Consider the following 20,687-nt stretch of genomic DNA (forward strand, 5'->3'; position numbering starts at 1 on the left):
ACACTTTGCAGAACATCACTCCTTTGCCGAGCAGAGATAATGTCTACAAAGGCTCAGTCCAATGAAAATAAATCATTTCTGTGAATCGGATGGGCTTTCATTGATATGGTCAGCTCAGATGCTCTACTGAGCATTATGTAGAATGTGTTTACATTAGTCTTTTCTCTGATGTTTTTAACTCCATCTTTCCTTGAATTATATAGAGGGGAATTCTACAGCCTCTTTTGAGAGCACTTTTCGCTTGCAGATAGATAGATAGATAGATAGATAGATAGATAGATAGATAGATAGATGAGAAGGGTGTGCAGGGATAGATAGATTTTTTTAGGATCTGAGATCTGTGAACAGGCAGGAGAGCTCTTTTAGCATTAAAAATGTGTTTATGGTCATCAATCCTGCACTTCCTTTAAAAGTGGGGGTAGGAAATAGCAGAAATTTGCTATAATGTAACTAGCTGAGCTCTGGTTCAGATTCTTTCTTTAGAAGGAATTTGGTCTGCAGAAGCATTTGGATTCACCGGTCTTTTTATGAAACACTGAATAAACACACAGAAATTGCCAGATTCGATCAGACCTGAGCTCCATCTAGTGTCTTGTCTCTCATAGTGGCTAATAGCAGATGGTGCAAAAGAAGGTTTAATAACCTTCAATAGGCAGGTGTGGAATAATCAGCCCTTCCCCCATCTCACCCTGATTTCTAATAGTTAGAGATTTGTTGAAGTCCCTCCAGTTTCTTCTTAACAGCACTCCTAGGATCTACAGACATTTCCCAACTTCTCAGCTCATCCAGAAGAAGAGCTCAGACCACCAAGGTACTGAGCACGTTAGCCCCAATCCAAAGAAACATATAAGCACATGCTTAACTTTAAGCAACGTGAAGAACGTAAGCAGCCCCATTGAAATCAACATGCTTAAAATTCAGGAAAGATGGAGCTAGATTGGAGACAGCCCAGAGGAGAGCAATAAAAATGATGAAAGGTTTAGAACCGCTGGGGGATGGACTAGATGACCTCTTCAGGTCCTACATTTCTATGATTCTATGAAAAGTTATGCACCTGCTTAAATGTTCTGCTGGACTGAGGGAAGAATGCTCAGCTCCACGCAGGATCAAGCCCTGAATGACCTATTGTTCTTTGCTTGGATGCATTTGATGAAATAAGTCAAGTCCTTCTTCCTTTCTATCTTCTGTAGAACTGCATGTTAAGCAAGCTGCCTTTGAAGTTGAATAATCATTTTGTTTCACAGTAGCAGCCGTGTTAATCTCTATCCGCAAAAAGAACAGGAGTACTAGTGGCATAAGGTTTTGTGGACTACAGCCCACTTATTTGTAATATTTGTCTGAATACCAACTGACTGACATGCTATTTGGCCAACACCAAAGAGTGGGTAAAGAAATAAATGACATGTGTGTGTACGTACGGCATGTGTATGAATATGTACACACACACACTTTTTCTTGATCTTTGGCCACAAAAAAACATACCACACATAAATACCTGAGGATCAAGCCCTAAATGACCTATTTTTGTTTGCTTGGATGCATTTGATGAAAGAAGTCAGATCTTTCTTCCTTGGTACCTTGTGTAGAACTGCACATTAAGCAAGCTGCCTTTGAAGTTGCCTAATCATTTTATTTGTAATATTTGTCTGAATGCCGACTGACTGACATGCTAAGTGGCCAAAATCAAAGAGTGGATAAAGAAATAAATGACACATCTCTGTATGTATGTCATGTGTATGAATATGTACACACAGACACACACACACATACATACTTTTTCTTGATCTTTGGCCACAAAAAACATACTACACATACATACCTCATGATCGCACTGGACGTTCACTACCTTTCATCTTGCCAGGGTGTTAGGAATGAGAACCAAGCCATCCCCATAATTTCACAAACTGGAATGTGCGACATGAGCTAAGTACAATTAACAATTGTATGATTTGGCAATCGCTATTGTGACATGGGGTGAGAAAAGAGGTCCATTGAGGATATTGACATACGATGAAACAGGTTTACAGGCAGTTTCTTATCCCTATAAAGACAGGTTAAAAGATCAATCTATACATAGAATATTTTTTCTTATTATGAATATGTTTCTAAAAATATGTTCACTGTTGTTAATTTTCTCAGAAATATTCACCCCTGGCTACACGCTTTTAGTCTGATCATTAGACGTGTACGTGTGGTAATTTTTCAGCAGCCGAAGAACAAGAAGCTACAGGATTTAGTCAGCATGGCTGCAGTGTCCAGAAGGGATAAATTTGGAAGCTCCATTTTTGAAATATTTTCTCAATGAATGTATGTCAAACAATAACCAGAGAGTGCGATGCAAACTATGCGTTCCTCCTAACCATGTTATTGTTCCCAGGTGTAATGGAGATCCACGGATTCTACTATTGTCTAAGGTACCAGTCCCACAAAATTGAATATATTCCTTAATGTTATTCATGCGAGGCATTCCACTGAGTCTGTGGGGCTACACTAAAAAATGAAATTAAAATATCAGCAGAATCAGGGTCAAAATGTGTAAATCAGACTAAATGGCAGGGTAATGCACTTTCCTAGATATAAAGGATTTTTTTCTCCCTTAGAAGAAGTGAAAGAGTTCTGGGTTTTCCCATCAGTTGTTCCAGGTTCCATTCAGGAGCGGCTCTAGGCATTTTGCCACCCCAAGCACGGCAGGCAGGCTACCTTCGGCGGCTTGCCTGCGGAGGGTCCGCTGGTCCCGTGGCTTCAGCGGACCTCCTGCAGGCAGCGGACCCTCCACAGGCACGCCTGTGGGAGGTCCACCGAAGCCGTGGGACCAGCGGACCCTCTGCGGCGGCCGGCAGAGCGCCCCCTGTGGCTTGCCGCCCCAAGCACGCGCTTGGCGTGTTGGGGCCTGGAGCCACCCCTGGTTCCATTCCACAACTCAAAGGGTCTTTACGCATATGACCACAGTTCTTTATATTAGCATACACCGTTTGCATAAGAACTAAGGCCTTCCTTTATGGTTGTTCCCGCAGCTAGCGCCCCAGGCTGAATGAATGGCTGGAGGAAATTGTACGGCAGTGACCGAGTTCATTCTCACAGGTGTGACAGATCTTCCAGAGCTGCAGGTCCCCCTCTTTGTGGTGTTCCTAGTGATCTATGTTATCACCCTGGTGTGGAATCTGGGGATGATGGTTTTAATCAGGATCGACCCCCGTCTTCACACCCCCATGTACTTCTTTCTCAAGAATTTGTCTCTCGTGGATGCCTGTTACTCCACAGTCATCACTCCCAAGATGCTGATGAGCTTCTTAGCAGAGAGGAAAGCTATTTCCTATACAGCGTGCATCATCCAATATTTTAGCTTCATATTGTTTGCCATCTCTCAGTGCCTTCTGCTGGCAGTAATGGCATATGACCGTTATGTAGCCATCTGTAACCCACTGCTGTATATGGTCATCATGTCGCCAAAGCACTGCCTGCAGCTGGTGGCTGGTTCATATCTATGGGCCTTCCTGAACTCCGTGATACACACGAGCAGTTTGTTAAGATTATCCTATTGCCACTCCAATATCCTGAATCATTTTTTCTGTGATATCAACCCACTTCTAAAGCTCTCCTCTTCTGGCACCTCTATCAATCAGCTGCTTGTTTTCCTCTTTGGCAGTCTGATTGAGGTGGTGAGAACACCGAGGGAAAGTCTTTGATTAGCCATTGTATTTGCTGTTTCTGTTAGGGCCAGAATCATGGATTAAGGGCGCTTGTGGGCTGAGCTCAGGGTCCGGTGGAAAAGGAATTATAAGGAGGCTCTATTGGTCCTTCCAGCAGGTTCATGTGATATACCTGTGTCTCCTTTCTCTACCCTGGATGGCGGATTTCATAATCAACTGCCTCTGCCCTTTTTACCGCCTTGAATGGTCCTTGCCATCTGGCCAGCAGTTTTGACTCTGAGGTTGGCAGCAACAACAAACCCTGTCACTGGGTTTAAATTGTCACATCCTAGCCCATTTATTGTAGGCCCATCCCTGGCTCTCCTTAACCCCTTCCATGCTAGTTTCTCTGCTTCCCCACACTCCTCCTCCAGCTGGAGCAGGTTCTGCAGCTGCAGCGGGGCAGGATCACAGAGGCCCAGGACAGCTCTCTAACCCCTCCTGGCCCAGGTGTGGGATTTATACCCCCGCCCCTCTACAGGCAGCCTGTCAGGCACAGCCCCTGTAGAGCCTCAGGCACCCACGAAGGGATCGGATGGCCATGGAGCTGACACATCACCTTGGCTATGATGTCCTCCTGCTGAAAGAGAACAAGAACCTGTCACAGTCTTGCATGCCCCCAGGAATCAGGGGGGATTAATGGCAACTGGAACCAGCAGCATTTCCACCAAGCACCTGCCCAAGTCTTAGGGACAGATTTACCCTCCTGACCCCTGGGATGGACTCTTTTCTTCCTCTCTAGTGACCTTCGGTGCCAAACACCCCCCACCCCATTGTAGGGTGAGCTCCTGCCTCCATTCCCTCAGGCTCCCTCTGACAGCTGTTCCACCTCCAGAGCCATCTGGGGATGCAGAGATGGATGACATGTGACATGGACACTAGGCCACTGGGAACTGGGCTGAGACCGTGGGCAGAGGTCACAAGGGGACTCTTCTGCCCTTACCATGCGCAATGGCAGCTTCTCCTGGCGATATAACACAGGCCTGCACAACTCGTAAAGCAGCGAGGGCCACATTCCTCCAAAGAAAACAGCTGACGGCCAAAACCTCCCAGCCCGAGGAAACACCCCGCCCATATGGGAACCAATCCTGTCTGTGTTTTGTGCACATCCAAAATTCCAGCTGAATGACCCGCCCTGGGAGCGAGTTACCAGTGACCCAGGGCTGGGGCGGCAGGAGGTGGGGGGGAGCCCAGGGCTGCGGCAGCAGCAGGATGGAGGGAGGGCACTGGTGGGGAGGAAAGGGGGAAGCCCAGCGCTGGGATGGCAGGGGGTGCCTCCGGCGCCACTCACCTTTCCTCCCTGGGCCCTGGGGCAGCGCACAGCTGAGCTCCCGGCGTGGCAGCGCCACCCAGGGGCGGCTCCAGGCCCCAGCACGCCAAGGTGTGGGTGGGGGGAGAGCCCAGGACTGGGGCAGCAGGAGGGTACCGGGCGAGCCCAGGGCTGGGAAGGGGGACAGCCAAATTTTTTTTTGCTTGGGGCAGCAAAAAAACCTAGAGCCGGCCCTGCTGGGTTCCCCCAGCCGCCGGAGCCCTGGGCCCTTTAATTTGACCCTGAGGGCTCCCAGCCACCTCTTTAGCTGGGAGCCCCTGGTTGATTTAAAATAAAGTATCACCTCCCCACCCCCAACCTTCCTTTTTGGCCCACAGCTGTTTTGGTGGGGTGGCGCTGGGGAAGGAGGGTTTGTTTCCGCAGGGCTGGGCGGCCCTGGGGCGGGGTGTTTCCTCGGGCTGGGAGGTTTCGGCCCTCAGCTGTTTTCTTTGGAGGAATGTGTCCCTCGCCGCTTTACAAGTTGTGCAGGACCTGCTGTAATGTTTTACAATATATAGCAGCGCAATGCTGATTCCATTGATATTGTTGAGCAATTCATGCTGATTTTATTTCAGCCCACATCTTAATAGTTTTGAATACTGTAGATCACAATTTTCAGCTCAGTTGGTCTGAACATGCAGAGCTTTAAAATTACTATGCTCTAAACTGTATATTAACTACAATTTTATAAACCTGCATGTCAGAGAACTGTGTGCCACTACTACTAGACAAGCAGCAAAGAATCCTGTGGCACCTTATAGACTAACAGACGTTTTGCAGCATGAGCTTTCGTGGGTGAATACCCACTTCTTCGGATGCAAGCAGTGGAAATTTCCAGGGGCAGGTGTGTATATATAAGCAAGCAAGAAGCAAGCTAGAGATAACGAGGTTAGATCAATCAGGGAGGATGAGGCCCTGTTCCAGCAGCTGAGGTGTGAAAACCAAGGGAGGAGAAACTGGTTCTGTAATTGGCAAGCCATTCACAGTCTTTGTTTAGTCCTAAGCTGATGGTGTTAAATTTGCAGATGAACTGGAGCTCAGCAGTTTCTCTTTGAAGTCTGGTCCTAAAGTTTTTTTGCTGTAGGATGGCCACCTTAAAATCTGCTATTTTAATCTGCTATAACATCAAAAAAGAGCTCTCCAACCTAGAGACTCTCATCAATAACCAAACTTCCATACAAACGGACTTCACTAAAATAAGACAGGAGATCTACATTACCCACTTCACCTCTCTAAAAAGGAAAAAGGACTGTAAGCTGTCTAAACTCCTACCTGCCACATGGGGCCACAACCGTGATACCCCTAACCTACCCAGCAATATCGTCAATCTATCCAGCCACACACTCAGCCCAGAAGAACAGTCTGTCCTATCTCGGGGACTCTCTTTCTGCCCTGCCACCCCCACCAACATGATACAGTTCTGCGGTGATCTGGAAGCCTACTTTCGCCGTCTCCGACTCAAAGAATACTTCCAGGACAACACTGAACAGCGCACTGATACACAGTTACCCTCCCACCAACAGCACAAGAAGAAGAACTCCACATGGACTCCTCCTGAGGGTCGAAATGACAGTCTGGACCTATACATTGAATGCTTCCGCCGACGTGCACAGGCAGAAATTGTGGAAAAACAACATTGCTTGCCTCACAACCTAAGTCGTGCAGAACGCAATGCCATCCACAGCCTCAGAAACCATCCTGACATTATAATCAAAGAGGCTGATAAAGGAGGTGCTGTTGTCATCATGAACAGGTCTGACTACCAAAAGGAGGCCGCCAGACAACTCTCCAATACCAAATTTTACAGGGTACTTCCCTCAGATCCCACTGAGGAATACACTAAGAAACTGCACCATCTACTCAGGACACTCCCTACACTAACACCGGAACAAATCAACATACCCTTAGAACCCCGACCAGGGTTATTCTATCTACTACCCAAGATCCACAAACCCGGAAATCCTGGACGCCCCATCATCTCTGGCATTGGAACTCTCACTGAAGGACTGTCTGGATATGTGGACTCTCTACTCAGACCCTATGTTACCAGCACTCCCAGCTATCTCCGTGACACCACTGATTTCCTGAGGAAACTACAATGCATTGGTGACCTTCCAGAAAACACCATCCTAGCCACCATGGATGTAGAGGCTCTCTACACAAACATCCCACACACTGATGGAATACAAGCTGTCAGGAACAGTATCCCTGATGATGCCACAGCACAACTGGTTGCTGAGCTCTGTGCCTTTATCCTCACACACAACTATTTCAAATTTAATGACAATATATATCTCCAGATCAGTGGCACCGCTATGGGCACCCGCATGGCCCCACAATATGCCAATATTTTTATGGCCGACCTGGAACAACGCTTCCTCAGCTCCCGTCCACTCACGCCCCTTCTCTACCTACGCTACATTGATGACATCTTCATCATCTGGACCCATGGGAAGGAGACTCTGGAAAAATTCCACCATGATTTCAACAGCTTCCACCCCTCCATCAACCTCAGCCTGGACCTATCTACACAGGAGGTCCACTTCCTAGACACCACGGTGCAAATAAGTGGTGGTCACATTAACACCACCCTATACCGAAAACCTACCGACCGCTATGCCTACCTTCATGCCTCCAGCTTCCATCCCGGGCACACCACAAGATCCATTGTCTACAGCCAAGCACTGAGGTACAACCGTATCTGCTCTAACCCCGCAGACAGAGACCAACACCTAGAAAATCTCCACCAAGCATTCTCAAGACTACAGTACCCAGATGAGGAAATAAGGAAACAGATCAACAGAGCCAGATGTGTACCCAGAAGCCTCCTACTGCAAGACAAACCCAAGAAAGAAACCAACAGGACTCCACTGGCCATCACATACAGTCCCCAGCTCAAACCCCTCCAACGCATCATCAGGGATCTACAACCCATCCTGGACAATGATCCCACACTTTCACAGGCCTTGGGTGGCAGGCCAGTCCTCGCCCACAGACAACCTGCCAACCTGAAGCATATTCTCACCAGCAACTGCACACTGCACCATAGTAACTCTAGCTCAGGAACCAACCCATGCAACAAACCTCGATGCCAACTCTGCCCACATATCTACACCAGCAACACCATCACAGGACCTAACCAGATCAGCCACACCATCACCGGTTCATTCACCTGCACGTCCACCAATGTAATATATGCCATCATATGCCAGCAATGCCCCTCTGCTATGTACATCGGCCAAACTGGACAGTCTCTAAGGAAAAGGATAAATGGACACAAATCAGACATTAGGAATGGCAATATACAAAAACCTGTAGGAGAACACTTCAACCTCCCTGGCCACACAATAGCAGATTTTAAGGTGGCCATCCTGCAGCAAAAAAACTTTAGGACCAGACTTCAAAGAGAAACTGCTGAGCTCCAGTTCATCTGCAAATTTAACACCATCAGCTTAGGACTAAACAAAGACTGTGAATGGCTTGCCAATTACAGAACCAGTTTCTCCTCCCTTGGTTTTCACACCTCAGCTGCTGGAACAGGGCCTCATCCTCCCTGATTGATCTAACCTCGTTATCTCTAGCTTGCTTCTTGCTTGCTTATATATACACACCTGCCCCTGGAAATTTCCACTGCTTGCATCCGAAGAAGTGGGTATTCACCCACGAAAGCTCATGCTGCAAAACGTCTGTTAGTCTATAAGGTGCCACAGGATTCTTTGCTGCTTCTACAGAACCAAACTAACACGGCTACCCCTCTGATACTTACTACTAGACAGTGGCACAAGGCAATTCAGTGCGAATCACAGAAATGGGGGGGGGGCTGAGGGGGATGGGACAGGACTGGGACGGGGGGAGTAGGATAGGGGCTGAGGGGAGCATGAATGGGACAGGGTAGAGAGAGCTGTGTAGAGTGGGGCGGGGCGGGGGGTTGGGGAGAGGGACAGGGTCTGGAGGGGATGAGACAGAAGGGAGAAGGACTGGAATGGGGGAAAGCTGAGGGGGTGGGACAGCAGGGGGAGCGATGGGGGAGGGATGACGGGGGAGGCTGAAGAGATTTGGGGTAGGGCAAGGCTGAGGGCAGTGGGTTGGGGGGAGCAGGGGGACTGTGGGGGAGGCTGTTGGAACAGGGGCAGGGACTGAGGGCAGTGGGTTCGGGGTGGGAGGTACAGGGGGGACTGCGGGGGAGGCTGAGGGAACAGGGTCAGGGTGGGGGCTGAGGGCAGTGGGTCTAAGGGGAGCCCCCCCAGAGGGACCTCCCAGGAGGCCAGGTGAGCCAGCAGTGCTTACTTGGAGCGGCTCCCAGGAAGCATCCAGCAGGCAGGTCCCTCCCAGTCCCTCTGGCTCCCTTCTAGGGCCGGGTTGGGTCGAGGGGTGCTCTGCCCGGCGCCCGCTGCCCGCGTCTACAAGCCCTGCCCCGCTGCAGCACACAGCAGAGCAAGACCTCCTTACTGCCTCTGCGTGCCCGGGGCAGAGGCAGAGGCAGGGGCAGGGCTGTGCTCTGCAGGCTCCTGCCGGCTGGGAGGCAGGCCCTGTGGGGTGGCGCCAGGGGCGGCTCTAGGGATTTTGCCGCCCCAAGCACGGCAGGCAGGCTGCCTCCGGCCTGCCTGCCACCCTTGCGGCACCGGCAGAGCGCCCCCCACGGCTTGCCGCAGTCCCCCTCATATATGGTGACCAGACGTCCCGACCAATGTAAGTTCGGGACGCAGGACAAGTCCCCTAAAATCGGGACTGTCCCGATAATATCGGGACGTCTGGTCACCCTAAGTGTGGTCAAGAAGCCCCCTTGTCCCATTCCAGGCCATGCTCCCGCCCAGGTGAGAGAAGGAACAGAACCCAGGAGTCCAGACTTCTCCTGGGAAACCATTCCCCACGTCAAATTCACAACCTCCCTAATCATATGAAGTTCACAGCCCCTGTTTCCCGTTGATTTCCACAGCAGCTCACAGGGCCTGGCCCAGCTTAGAGACTCTCAGCCTGGGGAACAGTCTCCTACAAGGGAAGGGCTGGGAGTCCATTGCTGGGACATTTGCAAAGAAACTGTAGATGGATCTGGTAGTTGTGCATTTGACTTTTCCTTCCTAAATTAAAGTACTTTGCACTTGTCTTTACTGAATTCCATTTTGTTGATTTCAACCCAAGTCTCCAATTGCTGTGTCATCTGCAACTTTTAGAAGCGTATTCTCCACTCCATTCTCCAAATCATTAGTGAAATATTTGAATAGTACCAGACCCAGGATTAACCTGTGCGGAACCCCACTAGATACACTCTGGCAGCAAAACATTGATCATATAGTTGCTTTTCCACCAGTTGTGTACCCACATTATACTGATTGCGTCTAGGCCACATTTCCCTAGTTTGCTAATGAGAATGTCATGTGGGACTGTGTCAAAAGCCTTATTAACACCAAGATATAGGACATCTACTTCTCCCGCCCACCACCCCAATCCACTAGGCCAGTAATCCTGTCAGAGAAGGAAATAGGATTGGTTTGGAATGATCTGTTCTTGACAAATCCACGCTTACTCTTCCTTATAACCCTACAATCCTGCAGGTGTTTACAAACTGATTGTTTAATAATTTGTTCCAGTATCTTTCCAGGTGTAACTTTAGCGCCCTCGTGGCCAAGATGGAGTCTGCTCTGCAGGCAGCTCTGGCCAAGAGACAGCGCGCGCAGGAATGCAGCAGGAGAAATCCCTTCCACCCCAGGGACACCTGTTCCAAACCCCCCAGAGTGAACACACACACCCACAGGAAAAGTACAACGGAGATAACAAAGGGAGATATTTATTTACAGAGGGCTGGGAGGAGAAAAACAACAAGGGGAAATATAGGGGGAGCAGTAAAACAGGGCTGCATTCAAACCAAGGCCCCACGGACCCAGTGGTAGCACAGTCTGACAGGGCAGACACCGAGCAACGTGTCTGCATACAGAGTTCAGGAGGCCTGAGCAAAGTTCCAGTCCGGTGGTGAGTCTTGGGTGCTCCTGGTCGTCTTTCGCGCCAGTGAACTCTCCCCAGCAAACCCCTCCGGTGCCCTCTTCTGCCGCTCTCTGCAAAGCCACACAGAGCGGCCACCTCCCCACTTAACTATCTAACAGCCTCCCTCCTTATTCCCAGTGCAGAGTCACAAGCCCCAGTACTCACAGCCCCAGGCAGCTCTGGCCAGCCGTGATACTGGGTCCAGCTCCGGCCTGTCCTTCTCGGGCGATTGCCCCTGGCACAGGACTTCTCCTGGCTCCTGTCCTGGGCTGTCCCCGATCGGGCTTGTCCTCCTCAGGCCTCCAGCAGGTTCTCTCTGCTTCCTTCTCCAGGGCCAGCCATGCTGCTCTCCTCTCTCTCCCTCCAGCTCAGCCCTGCCCCCTGGAGTTTCCCTTCTTTTTCTTACTCTCCCCCTCCCCCTTGGGAAAAAGATTTAAAGGGGCCATGCTCTCTAGACCCCAAAGGGGTTACACTCTCCCCCCCAAAAGAAATAATCCTTGATGTCCCCATCAAGGTAAGCAACTTTAAGCCATGGATCCCCAGCAGGAGACCCAGGGCCCCCATTCGTCAGAAGCATTCCCATCATCCATCCCACAGGACCCCGAGGGGTGGAACAGGTGGCTGCTTCCCATGAGGCAGCTCGCCCCCCGTGGCACCCCAGGAAGCTGTAGATCACTGGGTTCCCCTAAACGATCATACGTCAGCACACACCTGGGCTTCCCTTCCCTAGAGGAACGTCTAGGCTGGCTGTCGGATGTTGGCTGAGGTGACACCACTGGACATGGAGGCAAGATGATGGGTCCTTGAGTGCATCTGGGTTTAAAGTGGCTGTTTGGGGTACAGGGTTCTCTGCCTGCACTGAGCCTTCCTCATCATGTTCTTGGGGGGTCTCCACAGCTTGGGACAGTGAGGCCTCAGGAATGCTCAGTGTGGGGTCTTCCCCTTCACCATCTCTTTGCGTGACAACAAAAGGATCCATTAGGGTCAGGTCATTCCCAACTGGATGTTCACCAAACCCTATTTCATCCTCACTCTCCGAGGAGCTGGGTGTTTGCAGAGGACGGGTATATTTCCGTCGTTGGGACCGTGTCCGACTTGCAGGTCCGGGAGTCTCAGAATCTGTGGAAACATCCTCACGGGGAAACAATACTTGTCCTATAGGTAACAGATGATTCCGGTGGAGAGTTTTGGTGGGGCCGCGACTGCCCTCAGGGCGTATGCGATACACTGGTAGATCCCCAAGTTTCTTCTCTATAATGTACGGGTGTGACTCCCAACGATCTGCAATTTTGTGTTTTCCCTGTAGGCCGAGATTTCGGGCCAAAACTCGGTCACCAACCCGAATCTCCTGTTGCCTCACTCGCTGATCATATCAGGTTTTATTCTTTTGATTCTGGTGACCAGCTGCTTGCGTCGCTATTCGATATGCCTCTTTCAGTTGATCTCTTAATCGCGCCACATACCCCAAGTATGTTTTTGGGAGTGCCCCATCTGAAGACACTTCAAAACAGAGATCGATCGGCAACCGGGCCTCTCGACCGAACATTAACATGTATGGTGTGAACCCAGTTGCATCGTGTCGAGTGCAGTTATATGCATGAACCAAATGCTCTACGTGCTGGCTCCAGTATTTTTTCTGCTGAGGCTCCAGAGTTCCCAGCATGTTCAGTAGTGTGCGGTTGAATCGTTCTGGTAGTGGATCCCCTTGGGGATGATAAGGGTGATGCGTGATTTTTTTATCCCCATGATCTTACAAAGTTCTTTTATTAATCGACTTTCAAAATCCCGTCCCTGATCTGAGTGTAGTCGGGCGGGCAACCCATAGTGGACAAAGAACTTTTCCCACAGGATCTTGGCAACCGTGGAAGCTTTTTGATCTTTGGTGGGATAAGCCTGGGCATAACGAGTAAAATGTTCAGTGACCACCAAGATATTTGCAGTACCCCGGCGGTCAGGCTCTAATGACAGAAAGTCCATAAAGACAAGCTCCATGGGTGCAGAACTTGTGATGCTGACAAGAGGAGCCGCCTGCTTAGGCAGAGTCTTTCGTTGGATACATCTGGTGCAGGTGCGAATATGGTGGGCGATGTCAGGCCCCATTCGGGGCCAATAGAATCTTGCCTTAACTAGGGCCTCCAACCGCTCGATTCCCAGATGCCCCATTCGATCGTGGCAGGCCTCTAACACGCCTTGCCGGTACTTCTGCGGTAGCACCAACTGCTTATGGTGAGGCCTCTGAGGATGCTTCTGCCCTCGGTAAAGTCGTCCATCCCGAACCAATAAGCGATCCTATTCTTTCAGCAAAAGGGCCTCCTCTGGGTGACTCGGTCGAATAACCCTGGGATCTTTTCCCCTTTCCAATGCATAAAGGATGTCCTTCATCCGTGGATCAGCTCGCTGGGCGTACTCTACCTCTCGATCCTTTAGTTTGGGCAGCTGTGGGTCCTGTATTCTAATAAAACTTGAGTAGGCTATGGGTATGGCTTCTGGTGGTGCACCCAGACAGTCAATTGCCCGTTCTCCATTGGCTGTGGATTTTTCCTCCACAATGGATACCCGTTGGCATAAAGCTCTCAGTTCAGAGGTCCCCACATTTATCTGATCATTGAGTAATAAATCCTTAGAGTGAGGTTGCCGAGACAAGGCATCTGCATCCATGTTTGTTCGACCGGGTCGATACTGCAGAGTGAAATCATAGGCAGAGAGTGCCGCTAACCACCGGTGTCCTGCTACGGATAATTTTGCTGTTGTCTTGATGTATGTCAAAGGGTTATTATCAGTTTTTACAGTGAACTTGGCCCCACAGAGGTAGTCATGGAACCTCTCTGTGATGGCCCATTTCAATGCCAGGAACTCCACTTGATGTGCAGGGTAGTTTCTCTCAGGCGGTGTGAGACCTCGACTTGCAAATGCTACCGGTCGGAGTTTGCCCTCACGCTCTTGATAAAGGACAGCGCCTAAACCAGTGTAGCTTGCATCAACATGAAGTTCATACGGCTGGGTGGGATCAGCGTACACCAAAACAGGTGCTTGCGTGAGCTGTTGAATGATTTTATGGAAAGCTTCTTCACACTCAGCAGTCCACCGTTTTCCAAAAGGTGCACCCACATTGAAGTATTTATGGCGAGGTGAGTTCCCCCTCTTCTTATTTGTGGGGGGGTATCCCTTGGTGAGCTCTGTGAGTGCATGTACGATGTGCGAAAAATTCTTGATAAACTTGCGGTAATAGCCACAGAATCCCAGAAATGACCTTAATTCCTTGAGAGTTGTGGGCCTCCATTCGTCAATATCAGCGGGGGCTAATCGTCTCGACCTCTCTCGAAAAGGCCGACCATCCTGCATTTGGATATGGTGCTCCACATCATGTGCACACCCAACATCCCATTCGTGCATAGAGAAAACAGCCTTCCTCTTGATTAACTTCTCACACAGGCGGTCCTTCCACTCAGCAGGAATGGGGGAATCCCCAAACTGGAAACTATCCCTCCCAAAAGGCCTAGCCTTGGTCTTCTCTTGGGATGGGGGCCCCCTGGCTCGCTGGTATGCAGCTTTACATAAAGCGTGCATTGGCAGCTCCTGCAGATAGTTGTTCCCTGCCATCTCACGGCACTTCCACGCCAACCTCTGGAACAGGTTTGCATTTGTCCCTAGGATTAAAGGTGCATACTTTCTTCCCTTTGGATCTGGGCAGACCAAAGTTTCTATTTCCTGGTTTACCCCCGCAACATTCTTTGGGAACTGAACATTTAACAGGATATATCCCCGATAGGGGCAGGAGTCACAGCCAATTCCCCAGACTGTCAGGCCAGACAGGGGATGCAGGGGCAAGTGCTGCAGGTGTTCTCGGTAGTAAGATTCATAAAGTATGGTGACCTGTGATCCACTGTCCAGCAATGCCTCACACAATCATCCTTCTATACGAACAGGTACTATAGCTTGGGGGCCTATCAGCCCACGTGGGTAGCCTCTGTTTGTGTTTTTTTTCTGGGGAGCCTTGGAATTTCAGGGTCTTGGGTTTGCTCCTTCCCCAAGCCCTATTGGTGTTTCCCTGAAGCCTCCTAATGGTCTGCTGCAATCTCTGAGATACCCTTGCATGATCTGTCTTGTTTTGACAGTCGAAGGCATAGTGACCATCTCTTCCACAGTTATAACAGAAACCTTCACGCTGGCTATCACCCCTCCTGCTACTCTCCTCTCTTGAGGATGGCACAGTATGTCCCTGAGCTTTCATCATGGCCACTTCTCGGGTCAAATCTCTCAGTGCTGCTGCCACTGATGGGGCATCTTCCATCTCTCCAAGCACTGTGGTGGTGTGACTCCCTGCCATCTTCGGCTGCAACACTGCATCCGCTTGCAACAATCGCTCCTCCTCCTCACGTATCTCTCGAATGAGCTTGTGGAATGGGGGTGGGTTTTGGGCCCGCTCCCTCAGCTGCAGTTTCCACAACATCAACCCATCTTGTCGGGTGCCCCGGAGGATTTGGTCCAACCTAGCGAAATCAATGCGCTTGGTGGGGATGCCCTCCTTCCGCACTACCTGCTGTAGCAAATCCTCTAGTCTCCTGATGAAATCAGACAATCGTTCGTGGGGCTCCTGATAGGTATGGCGGAAACGATAATACAGGTCTTCACTGCTATCGGTAGCACCGTAGACACTCTCAAGAGCGGTTAAATAGTCTTGCACTGTGGCAGCTGGTTGTGAGTCTTTCAGGGCTCGGATAATTCGCATGGCAGGTCCCCTCAGACTCTCAAGCACCCATTTCCGCTTCTCAGCATCAGAGCATTCCCACTCTTGGACAAGTGGCACCGTAAAATCACTCCATGTTTCATAATCATCCTCCCCTGAGGGTACAGGTGACATCCCCGAGAATGAACGTAATCGCTTGTATGGAGCATTTTCATGTACCGGCTTCAATGCATCTTTGAGAGCATTTCCCAGCTCTTTGGCCCATCCTACCAGGCTGGGTGCTGCAGGTGTTGGAGCCCCTCCTAATGCTAAAATTAATTCTTCTCTTGTCCGCTTCTCATCTACCATCAGAGCTTGCAATTTCTGTGCTAAAGAATCCACCTCAAGTGACTCAGGCACACTAGGAGGGGACTGCTCTGCCCCGAGAATTGTCCAGGGGATACCTTCTACTTTCACCTCTTTGGGCACTTTGTCAAGATCTGCTTCCTTGGAGTGAGTACATAGTGCTACCATGCCCTGCACTTTGCGGTTGTAAATACGGGTGTGGACCTTTACCCTCCCCAGTATTTCAGCTGCATCTAGGCTCTCCTCAATCTCATTTGGTTCCATCTCTTCTGGGAACCCCGCCACCAGCACAGCTTTGGTTACTGGGATTCGTGCCCCTCGGGACAGGTCTTCTAATAATCCTCTCTCCATTTTTTTTTTTTTTACTGAGATGAAAGTCACTCAGGAGTTTCTTTTCTCTGTGAAGAAAAAGCCCAAGGTGCGCAACGTAGGGGTGTGGGTATGTGTGTGTGTGTGTACTGCAAAGTCCCCATACGGGCCACCAAGTGTAACTTTAGCGCCCTCGTGGACAAGATGGAGTCTGCTCTGCAGGCAGCTCTGGCCAAGAGACAGCGCGCGCAGGAATGCAGCAGGAGAAATCCCTTCCACCCCAGGGGCACCAGTTCCAAACCCCCCAGAGTGAACACACACACCCACAGGAAAAGTACAACGGAGATAACAAAGGGAGATATTTATTTACAGAGGGCTGGGAGGAGAAAAACAACAAGGGGAAATATAGGGGGAGCAGTAAAACAGGGCTGCATTCAAACCAAGGCCCCACGGACCCAGTGGTAGCACAGTCTGACAGGGCAGACACCGAGCAACGTGTCTGCATACAGAGTTCAGGAGGCCTGAGCAAAGTTCCAGTCCGGTGGTGAGTCTTGGGTGCTCCTGGTCGTCTTTGGTGCCAGTGAACTCTCCCCAGCAAACCCCTCCGGTGCCCTCTTCTGCCGCTCTCTGCAAAGCCACACAGAGCAGCCACCTCCCCACTTAACTATCTAACAGCCTCCCTCCTTATTCCCAGTGCAGAGTCACAAGCCCCAGTACTCACAGCCCCAGGCAGCTCTGGCCAGCCGTGATACTGGGTCCAGCTCCGGCCTGTCCTTGGGCGATTCCCCGTGGCACAGGACTTCTCCTGGCTCCTGTCCTGGGCTGTCCCCGATCGGGCCTGTCCTCCTCAGGCCCCAGGCAGGTTCTCTCTGCTTCCTTCTCCAGGGCCAGCCATGCTGCTCTCCTCTCTCTCCCTCCAGCTCCAGCCCTGCCCCCTGGAGTTTCCCTTCTTTTTCTTACTCTCCCCCTCCCCCTTGGGAAAAAGATTTAAAGGGGCCATGCTCTCTAGACCCCAAAGGGGTTACACTGGTATTCAAGTGACCCTGACTAATCTTTAAGTCCCCAAGTACTGTCTTGTTAATGGATGGGAAGATACTTTTTTTCCTAGCAGCTTAGAAGAGAACTGATGTACAGCAGCCCAGTCCAAAATCAGTCCAGCAGGGATGGATGGAGGAAAAGGGAAACCAAAAGGACAAACCCCAGTGTCCCCAGTGATTCTAAGGGACAAAGTCCTAGATGGGAAATAAAATTCTCCCACCTTAACCTAGTGTTTTATGTGCCTAGAATTTAGCCGGCAACAGATAGATAAGACTGAACAGGTTCCAAAGCTCTCTGAGGCTCTTCCCTTCTAAACCAGGGATGTCCATTTTCTAGCAAAATCAGTAGTAGGGAAGGAGAAAACTCTGAAGAAGTTCCTCCTCGCACTCATGCACGTGAACCTGAATTCTCTCTCGGTCCTCAAGGAGAGATCTCGAGAAGGAGACTTGCTGCAGCAAAGCCACAGGGGTCTCCGAGGTTGCCCCAGCCCTGCAGCCCTGTCCTGCCTGGCTGGTATCATGGGGCTCTCTGTGAGGTCACCGCCTTTGGCTGAGGAGGTGAGGTTGAGGTCCTGAAAAAAGCTCTAGTGATGTCACTGTCACACCCACCCCTCCCATGCAAGGCTTATGTCCTGCCCCTGGCCAGCCTCTTTGGATGTTTGAGCTGCTCCCTGTGGATCATGCTGCTCACTCACTGTTGAGTGTGAGGAGCAAGCCAGCTACTCAGTAAAACATCATAGGCTGCTCCCCCTGCCACACACTGTTTTTTCGTAATTTGTAGACTTTAAGGCCAGAAGAGACCATTAGAGCAGAGGTTCTCAAACTGGAGGTCAGGAGGTTATTACGTGGCGGGTCGCAAGCTGTCAGCCTACATCCCAAACCCTGATTCACCTCCAGCATTTATAATGGTGTTAAATATACTTAAAAGTGTTTTTAATTTATAAGGAAGGTTGCACTCAAAGGCTTGCTATGTGAAAGGGGTCACCAGTACAAAACTTTGAGAACCACTGAATTAGAGCATCTCATCTTCACCCCTACATATCATAGGCCTCCTGTAGAGCACAATAACTGTTTTTTTGACCAAAGCACCTCCCAGAAAGGCATCTAGTCTTCATTAGAAGACATCAAGAGGTGGAGGATCCACTACTTCCCTTGGTAGTTTGTTCTAGTGGTGAATCATCCTCACTGTTAAATATCTGTGCTTTATTTCTAATACGAATTGGTCTGTTTTCACCTTCCAGCCACTGGGGTTTTTTATGCCTTTAATTAAAGGGGCCTTTAATACCCGATATTTTCTCTCTATGAAGGCATTTAAACTCTGCAATCAATTCTCCTCTCAATCTTTTCTATAAGCTAAACAGATTGAGCTCTTTCAATAGCTCACTAGAAGACATTTTTCTCCAACCCTCAAAACATTTGATGACTCTTTGCTGCACCTTCTCCAATTTTTCAACATCTTTTTAAATATGTAGACACCCAAACTGGCTGCAATATTCCAATGCTGTGTCACCTCCCTACCCAATCAATACTCTGTGCATACGTCTACTGGTGGCTTTCACCCCGTTCTCCACAGCATCACACTGGGAGCTCATGTTGAGTGGCTTGCCCAGTATGACCCCTAAATCCTTTTCAGAGTCACTGCTTTCCTGGATGCAGTGCCCCCATTCATGTGGCTGCCATGCTTTGTTGCTAGGTGCTTGCAGTTGGTGCTGTTAAAACTTGTTTTGTTTGAATGGGTCCAGCTTACCAAGTGATCCACTTCACTCTGTATGACTGTCCTGTCATCATTATATACCACTCTGCCATCCACCAATGGTATCAGCAGTTATTTTATATTTTCTTCCAGTTCGCTGATAAAAATCATTAAAAAAAATTAGTTCTTGAGAGCCTCTTCAGACCCCTAGTACCAAGTGCCTACTTCCCACAGCACAGTGGGAAAAGGCCATCCAGCCCTGCTGTTACATAGGGGCTAAGCATAGAACAAACAGATGCTTAGGAGCTGTCTTACCCATAGGCTCTGAACAACACGTCGGGGTCAGCAGCTTATAAATGCACTACAGAGCTGTAGTGTAGACAGGTCCCAACTGTGTGTGTAAAATAGGAATAATAAAACCTTGATTTTCTCTATTTTATAGTTGGGGAAACTGAGGCACACAGAGGTGAAGAGACCTACTCATGGCCACAAGGCCAGGAATAGAAAATGGCAGGTTTTTTGTTTGCCAGTCCTGGGCCCTAGCTCTGGTTATCCTGGCCTCTCTGCTCTAACTTTAGTCACAGCCCAACTAAATGTTTTCTTCTCCATGTCCCTTAACTCCACATCACTGCAGAAGAAAGAGACTCTGTTAGCCAGCTGGCTCTAATGCAATGGAGGAACCTGGTGACATTCTACGACCAGTGTTGTACAGGAGGTCAGACTAGATGGGCATAATGGTCCTTTCTAACCTTAAAGTCGATGAATCTATACATTTCGCTGCTGCTAGGAAGAGAACTCTGGACATATTTTCTCATTCAATTTTAGTTGGAATAATTTAAATCCAGTCAAAAGCTTTTCCTTTTCAATTGTGTCTTCAGCCCCTTTGATAGCAAACAGTTACTGTTAGACTGAAGCTTTCCAGTTTCAGCCTGTCCGAGGGTGAGATGGCTATTAAAGGGGTTGAAGCTCAACTGCCCTATCCCAGGTTATGAACTCCCCAGGTGAAGAGAATAAAAAATAAAAAATAAAAATAAAGTAATTAGAGACATACCTATCTCCTAGAACTGGAAAGGACCTTAAAAGGCCATTGAGACCAGCCCCCTGCCTTCACTAGCAAGACCAAGTACTGATTTTTGCCCCAGATCCCTAAGTGGCCCCCTCAAAGACTGAGCTCACAACCCTGGGCTTAGCAGGCCAATGCTCAAACCACTGAGCTATCCCTCCCCCCCATGTGACATGGAGCAAAATGTGACTAGCACCCAGGGCCAGCTCCAGGCACCAGCAGAGGAAGCACGTGCCTGGGGCGGCACATGCTAAGGGGCGGCATTCCATCCATTTTTGGGGTGGCACAGTCCGGGCTTTTTTTTTTTTTCCTTGCTTCGGCAGTTCGGGCAGCTTTTTTTGGTAGATGGTAGAGCCAGCCCCTAGCACCCAGGCCTGCTGGAGATACACCCTGGAAACAGCAGCACAATGGGGTCTTGTACCCTTGGGAGCTTCAGAGACAGAGGCCAGAGTATATGGGCCCTGAATCTACTCCTATCATTATTCTGACTCCATGTCATGTTTTTGGCTGGCTTACATGTATAACCCGTAGGCAGCAGCACTGCACCTGAGAAATGATCCAGTCATAAGGCTCAGA

The sequence above is a fragment of the Mauremys mutica genome, chromosome 19 (assembly GCF_020497125.1).
Source record: "Mauremys mutica isolate MM-2020 ecotype Southern chromosome 19, ASM2049712v1, whole genome shotgun sequence".
NCBI classification, from domain to species: domain Eukaryota; kingdom Metazoa; phylum Chordata; order Testudines; family Geoemydidae; genus Mauremys; species Mauremys mutica.